The following is a 7,713-nucleotide window of genomic DNA, read 5'->3' as shown; positions in this document are numbered from 1 at the left end:
GTTTTGAGGGCAACACAACAAGTCAATCACGTCATATTGATTCTGGTGTGGAGATCTTGTCGGTTTGAGTGGCTAAGGAAAGAATATTTTTGATAGGAGGAGGCAACTCACGTGACTTGTTTTGGAAGAAGATATAGAAGGATAAAGAAAAGAGTGGCAGCATGCAGATATTTTAAGGCAACCACGTGGAGCGTGTCTTGTTTTCCTGTTGGGTGGTAAGATCTAGTCCTTCATGTGGACGGACATCTACTTGGGACGTTGAGATACAAAAAAATTGTTCGGTTTGGAGTCCTTGCCATTCACTTTTTTTTGGAAACTAAGTAAAAAAGTGCTAACCAATTTGTGTGTTTGGAAAGAGAGTGAAATAAAAATGGCAAGAAGAGAGAGTTAGGAAAGGAATCAAAGAGAGACATAAAGGGAAATCTGATCGGTAAAAATATATGAAAACACTAACGCCCACATGTGTGGCACTATTGCAACTCGCCCAAACGCTTGGGTCATTGTCCATTTAAATTTGCACAAATCTCGACATGGTGAGGAAGTTTTTGTGTGCCACGTAGGACAAGGCCGGTGTGTAGAGTTTTTGTCAGTTCGCCCGCACGTTGTTTCTCCCTCGAACGAGACCAGTTGCGAGTCGGGGCGGGCGGTCGCACGCCTCGCACGACTTTTGTTCCCCGTCTCCCACGACTGGCCATTTACCCCCTCAGCGGTGCTACGGTTTCTCCCGGTCCCCTTCATTACTCCCCAACCAACCCTCTGTAGCAGTTCCATTCGATTGGAGGAGAAGTCGAGAGGAGCAGGCAGTGGCGGAAGATTCGATGGCATTCACGGCCGTTGCTGGCACTGGACCGGAGCGTCATTGCCAGAGTAGCCACAACGAGTAGGTAAGGCTATAGAAGCTTTTGTACTAGTGAAATCTATCTCCCTTCCTCCCTGGTTACATTCCTCTTGAGCCCTCTCGAGATTCATGTAGATTCGCGGCGCTCTAGTGTCCCTGTCGGCGGGGGAGTCACATGTGTGCCATTTAGGGCGGCATTGCGCAGTTCCATCGCCATCGCGGTGGTAGTCAAGCCAGTGAGGCTCGCCCAGTCGACAACCACCTATCTATGTACGAGAGATTAGATGCCTGCAATTTTATGTGTGAGCGATTTCTAATGTGTTTTTGTTATTTCTGATTGTCTCGTAGGTTGTGCTTATCACTGTTTTATGGCGATGTTGTAGTTGAATTGAGGGTCTGATAGTTGTGTATGAACCCTAGATCTAGTTAGGTGCATTTCAATGTGTAGGATAATGGTAGTCATGGCAATTTCAACACACTTGTTTACCTACAACTATACTCCTTGATGGCAACTAATTTTCTGAATCAACTATGTCAGTTGCCGTGTCCTATGTAGGATAATGATAGTTTGTGAGTCCAACTCAGGGAGTGATAGTTGTGTATGAGCCCTAGATCTAGATAGATGCATATTTGAAATGTGGGATAATGGCAGTCATGGCAATTTCATTGCATTTGTTTATCTACAACTATCCTTCTAGGTGGCAACTAATTTTGTGAATCAACTATGCCAGCTGCCATGTCATATGCAGAGTAATGGCAGTTTGTTTGTTCCATGTACTCACTTCATTGCCATGGTGTTTTGTGATAGCACAACATATTGATTACATTAGATGGCAACTCCTTTTTATGAAGGCCAAGGTGTGAGTTGCCACATTATACGTTGTACAATGGGAGTTGTCTGTTCTATTGAACTGCCTTAGTTGCCACATCCTTTGTTGTTAACACGGCAACTTGAACCTAGTAGATGTCATGTGTACTTTTATTAAGCCAGCGTGTCAGCTGCCAGATTACATGTTGGATAAAGGTAGTTGGGTGTTCCACTATACTGCCTCAGTTGCCACAGTGTTTAGTGCCAACACGGCAACTTGAATCTGCTACATGGCAATTGCATTTTTAAGAAGCACACACCTATCCAGTTGCCATGTTTTTGCACTTGTTTTTCCATTGGTTATTTTTTGCCTATTTGTGCATGTTCAGCAGATGGCAATGACCTCCTTTCACATTCTAAAATTTTGGGGTAAACATGGCAGTTTTACTTTTTGTTATCGATGATATCAAGTGAATCGTTACTTCGTGCTTCTCTTTCCGCATCTGCCGGCTATGTTTTCATTTTACAGTGACGTGTTTTTGTTCTTACCGTAACACAATGGCTTGTGGTGACCATCAAGATGATGATGACGACTTCATGAAGTTACCGGCACGGAATCATGCGAACGATCGTACAAAAGATGGCGATGAGGTAACTTTTCCCCTATGTTTTAATCTAACACTGAGTTTTCATTGGTACATTAGAACTAATTGTGTTCTATAGAAGAAGAAATGTCACCGCAAGAGGACTTCGCAAGAATGCCTGACTATATTGAAATAGGGATTTACTAATGACTAGAAGGGAGCTACGGGTGAGATGGGGATGTAGGCTCTGATGGATGTTCGATGCATGAACCTAGTAAACCCTGTATGCGACTGGCTCGGAGAGACATATGTGCCCGAGTCTACGGAATTCGTAATTCTGGGACGTGGAAGACTGCCTTTCGATGAGGAATCTGTGTTCTGCACTTTGGGTGTCTCCCGTGGAGAAATCAAAGTCCCGTATGAGGTGAACAATGAGATTGAGGAAGTTTTGTTCACCCATTTGTTTCCTAGAATTGCATCCATGCCTAATATGACTGTGCTGGCAACTTCGCTGGAGGGCATGATAGCCATGGCAAGGTATTTAAGATGAAGCTGCTCATGTACTTGATCTCGGCTGTCTTTGCGCCTACCACATCTCTTCGCCCAAGCAACAGGTGCCTCCCTATCCGGGTGAATGCCCTCTCTCTATTCTATTTCCCTACAATCTTTTGTCTTTGATGTCATGGAGAAGCTAGTCACTTCCAGTTTGATGTGTTTATTGAATGTCGATGCAACATCTTTTTGTCTGGAATTCTGTTGTGCAGGCGAAGCTGAAAGATGTTTAAAACATGAATTGGTGTAAATTCATTGCCGACTTCCTGCATGGTGCATTCTTAAATAAGATGTACCGGAAGGGATGTCGCTTGCACCTAATGGTATTTTCCCCTACCGTTATGCAAATGTTATTACTACAGTTCATTCTTTCCTAAATCACCATTGCAGCTGTTCATAAGTGGAAACCAAATTGTTTTCTATTTGGTATCTCTGTTTGGCCATAATCTGTCAAGCCTAGTTTGACAGAGCTTTAACTGATTTTTGCTTTTTTTATGGCAACCATAGTCAAAGTAAAGTTGGTTTGATCCATGGCAACTGTAGTTGATATCCAAAAGGCAATTTGCATTTTTCTATAAAACACATACTGTTAACTTCCTATATTCATTTGTTCCCTTTCGTTTTAATTAGTGATACATGGAAAACATTAGCTCACGCCCATGGAAAATGTTTCTTCTTTTTTGTGAGTTTACATGTCAAAGTAAAGTTGGTTTGATCCATGGCAACTGTAGTTGATATCCACGTGCATGGCAACCCTTTGTTTCATTTTTTGTGAGTTTACATGTCAAAGTAAAGTTGGTTTGATCCATGGAAACTGTAGTTGATATCCAAAAGGCAATTTGCATTTTTCTATAAAACACATACTGTTAACTTCCTATATTCATTTGTTCCCTTTCGTTTTAATTAGTGATACATGGAAAACATTAGCTCACGCCCATGGAAAATGTTTCTTCTTTCTTCTTCTTTTTGAACTTGTGACTCAAGGGAGACTATGTTGCCAATGACGTTTAAACTGTAGTCATTTTCCTTTTATTTTTTCCCGCATTTTTATCTATTTTCTTTTCCTACACAACACTGATCATTGGCATATTCTGATTTACTTGCTCGCTTTATTGTGTAAACCTGCTCATGTACGTCGATCGTCTTGATTTGTCCACTGTCGACTTTACTGAGATAGGAGGTCCGCCGCCTCCACATAAGTTTGTTGTCTCTGCCTAGACTTATGATGATGTCAAGGTTGTGCTTGCTGCAAACAAGATATCTGATACAAAATATGGGAAACTGCAGGTTAGTTTTGTCTTCTTTCTTTTCAAAGTGGGGAATATATAGCGTATACAACATGGTGCATACATTTGGTTCTGCATGGGAAATGCACAACACTTTACTTGGCATCCATATTCCATTTTGTGCACTCAACTTTGTCTGTGGATTCCATTCAACCACCTCACTGATTTCAATATGTCTAACAACTCATAAAGAACTTGGCAACCATGGTTTTCTGCACATGGCAACCATTTTTGTCTCCATACGGCAACTCCGCCGTTCCCCCTCGAACTTTTTTTCCTTTGCAATCCATGATCATAGTCACTACTTCTTATTTCTTTTGACATATTTTTTGTTTTTGCTATTTTTTAGCTGATGGCCAAGGATGCCATAGACTACACTGTGTTTGGTGGGCCACAAAACTTTGGCAAGTGGATGGATGTGCATCCAGCTCCAACTTGTTCCTCTAAGATATTCAAGCATGTTTTTTTGTTTTTTGAATGATATTTTCTTGCATTTGATTTCTCTTTATGGTTTGTTTGCCTTCTTTTCTTATGCACGTGTTTCTAATGTGTTTGGGAATTGTTACTTTTTGTTTTTTGATTAGGCGGGGGCACCTATTGAGTACCTAGTCGGGCATTTTGGTTCCGGCATGACCAACTTGCTTGGGAAGTTGGTCGAGGGCTAGACAACACTGAATGGTTCTGATAGCGACATGGTTGCGAGGCAGTTCACATCATTTGTTGAAGAATGGACAAATTGACCAACTAGTTGCCGTGGCAGGTATGACTACAACAGCTCTCGGGAGCTCCCTGACACACAAGAGGAGCTAGTTGGGGATGGCTTCGGTGGCGTGGATGCTGGTATCGACAAGGATGGTGATGATGACATGGAGAATGTGCCACATGACACTAACCATGATGATGATAAGAATGCTAAGGATGCACCGAATGTTCCTCCACCAGATGAAGGCATTGATCCAACTGTGCGAGAGACACGGGGATTTCGCTCTCAAAGAGGGGCAGGGCTCCAAAGGATGCTAGCCAACGCTCTGTTGGGAAGAGGTGTAGGACCGATCCCATAGCTACTAGGAGGAGGTTCGATGTTTCTTTAGCGTTTTATTTGTTCTTCCTTTTTAACAGCCCGACTTTTTTTATTTCTATGTGCGCCATGATTTTTGTGTCTCACACTTGGTTATATTTTCCATTTTTTGCTCTCATTTGCCATTCTTCTATGTGTAGTGAGGCGACAGCTGGTGGACCATCAGTTAAGCAGAAACAAGCACCCACGCCAACCCGTGTTTCTGCCCGGTTGAACAAGGGGGCTCCCACTGCTAGTGCCACCACTTCCACTAGGTCGTCTCCTCGCAAATCTACGTCCAACACCGGGGATCATGTCATGCTGGAAGACTTGAGGAAGACAATCAAGAGATGGGTTCTCCCTGTTTTTTATTATCCTAATGCTAATTTTTGTTTGATGCATTCTAAACCATATCCAACTTTTTACTTGACCCATTTTTGTGGCAACTACTGTCTGCCTCTCATGGCAACTGTCTAACTTGCCACATGGCTACTCCTATCTGTCCCACATGGGAACTGCTGTTTTATGATCTAAATTTGCTGCATGGAAACTCCTGCTTCTTCTGCATGGCAACTCCTTACTAGACCAAATTGCAAATCTTCTCCACTCATACGTCAACTAATAGCTTCCACTAACTTCAACAGCCTGCGTTTCATGTGTGTTCATCCATACCTTGTTTTCAAATGGCAGCTCTGGCATGTCACACATTTTCATTTTTTTTATGAATACCATGGAAATTATTTTGTTCCTACCGCTCACCTTTTTGTCCTCTTCATGCGTTTTCTTAAATGGTTGTCTTATCATTCGACACATTTTTTTGCAGGGGAAGAAGAATACTGCACGCTCGACCAATCGCACTACCAAAGACCCATGTGAACGCATTCACTCCAAGTTGTCGACATTTGATAATGCAGATATTCATGAGCCAACAAATCTGTCGGTGTTCTAGGAACGGGGGTACCCAGACTTACATGCCTGCAGCCCACGACGTGGCTCCATTAGCGGCCCGGTATGACCGAGTTTCAGCAGCGACAACACAAGACCCTCGTGAGGGGCCAACCCTCGCGAGGCGGATGACGCCAAGGCCTCCCTGGGGGGCGGCCTCTCTAGGATGGCTCCAGCGGAGCGGAGATATCAACGCAAGGTGCACCTTGCGAGGTTCACATGACATGAGCCATGATGACCAAGGCCACGCGGGCGCCAGCGGGCGCAGTGTACCAGTTTCCCCTTTGGTGCCAAGGAGGAAAGCGCAGGTGCGGAGTCCCAAGGAATCAGGCAAAGGTTTCCATATTGGCAGGACGGAGGTCATCGCGGAGCCCACTACAGCATCACTGCCCGAGCCTTTGCAGGCGAAGAGTAATTTTGTTAGGATAACTTGTACTAGTTGCCTCCCTTTCAATTTGGCCGTTGTGGGATCCTTTCCCACCTACATTTGGAAGAGGACCAAGGCCACTATAAATAGGACTTAGCCACCACCCGAGAGAGGGATCGGATCATTCAGACCATCCTCACACGCACTAGCTCATTGAGCTCAAGAACACCTCACCTCCTGAGGTTGTTAAACCACTGTACTAGTTCATCCTCAGCCCCTCGAGGCAATCCAACACAAAGCTAGTGTAGGGTATTACACTGCAAGGTGACCTGAACCAGGATAAACTGTTGTGTCTCTTGTCCCTTGGGTTCGTCGAGCTAGGCTGTTGAATCCGACAATTGGCGCGCCGGGTAGGGCTGCGTCGAAGCTTCTCTTCCATCGATCGACTTGCCACCACTCCACCGTCTCCATGGCTGATGCTCACCGAGCCCGTGTTGAGCGTCGAGCCGCTCACGCTGCGCGCGCTGCCCTAACGGTGCCCGTCGGCGGGCCACCCCGTCGTTCTCCATAACCTACCGCCAATGTCGTCACCGGCCCGGCGGGGCACAAGCAGCAAGCTTCGTCGCAGCACTGCCACCCCGTCGTTGATGTCGGCCGGCTCGTCTTCCCACGCTCGTCATGATCCGGTGAATGCGCAGGCTGCGTTGCTCATGGTGCGTGAGCTCCTACACTACCGCCCGGCCAATGACCTCTACAAAGACTGGTTGGACCACATCGCTGAGCTAGTCAGCGTGGCTAGGGGCTCTCCTGCATCGTCCCTCTTGCTACCTCGTCCGTCGCCTGCTGCAGGCAACGTAGCCCATTGAGCTTCTCCGCCACCTCCTCGTCAGGACGTCGCCCTCGGCCTAAGACACGCGCCCTCGCGGTGTGACCCACCATGCCGGGCACCCGCGCACGAAGAAGAAAGCTACCGGGAGGTCCAACGGTGGCAAGAAGGTGCTCCAGCGCTCCCTCCACTGCCACGTCAAGATAGCGCGACGCCTGCAGCAGTGGCGCACGAGCACCAAGATGAGGCTCCACCCCCATGACGGGCTCCGGTGACCACAGCGGGCTGTTGTGCCTTCACCATTGAGCTATGCAACGTCGTCTTGCCAGGCAAGTTGAAGCCTGACCTGCCTCCACGTTACGACAGCACCCCGGACCCTACGGAGTTCCTACAGCTCTATGAGGTGAGCATCGAGGCGGCCAATGGTGGTGAAAAGGTCATGGCAAACAG

General features: G+C 46.1%; 1 long non-coding RNA gene across 2 annotated transcripts; it reads left to right on the top strand.

The window, feature by feature from the left end:
* Positions 1-727: 727 nt before the first annotated feature.
* On the top strand, positions 728-6,771 carry LOC147984894 (uncharacterized). Of its 2 annotated transcripts, XR_015616303.1 has the most exons (7): positions 728-884; positions 2,227-2,297; positions 2,370-2,844; positions 2,995-3,105; positions 3,960-4,069; positions 4,418-5,142; positions 5,287-6,771. It is a non-coding gene; the product is annotated as an uncharacterized LOC147984894 (long non-coding RNA). The 2 variants fall into 2 exon arrangements; XR_015616302.1 differs by having other exon boundaries at positions 2,995-4,069.
* The last annotated feature ends 942 nt before the right edge of the window (positions 6,772-7,713 follow it).

The sequence above is a fragment of the Triticum urartu genome, chromosome 2A, assembly GCF_056163025.1.
Source record: "Triticum urartu cultivar PI428250 chromosome 2A, HENAU_Tu73, whole genome shotgun sequence".
Taxonomy (NCBI): domain Eukaryota; kingdom Viridiplantae; phylum Streptophyta; class Magnoliopsida; order Poales; family Poaceae; genus Triticum; species Triticum urartu.
Note: the sequence above shows the minus strand (reverse complement) of the source record. Positions and strands in the feature narration are given on the sequence as shown.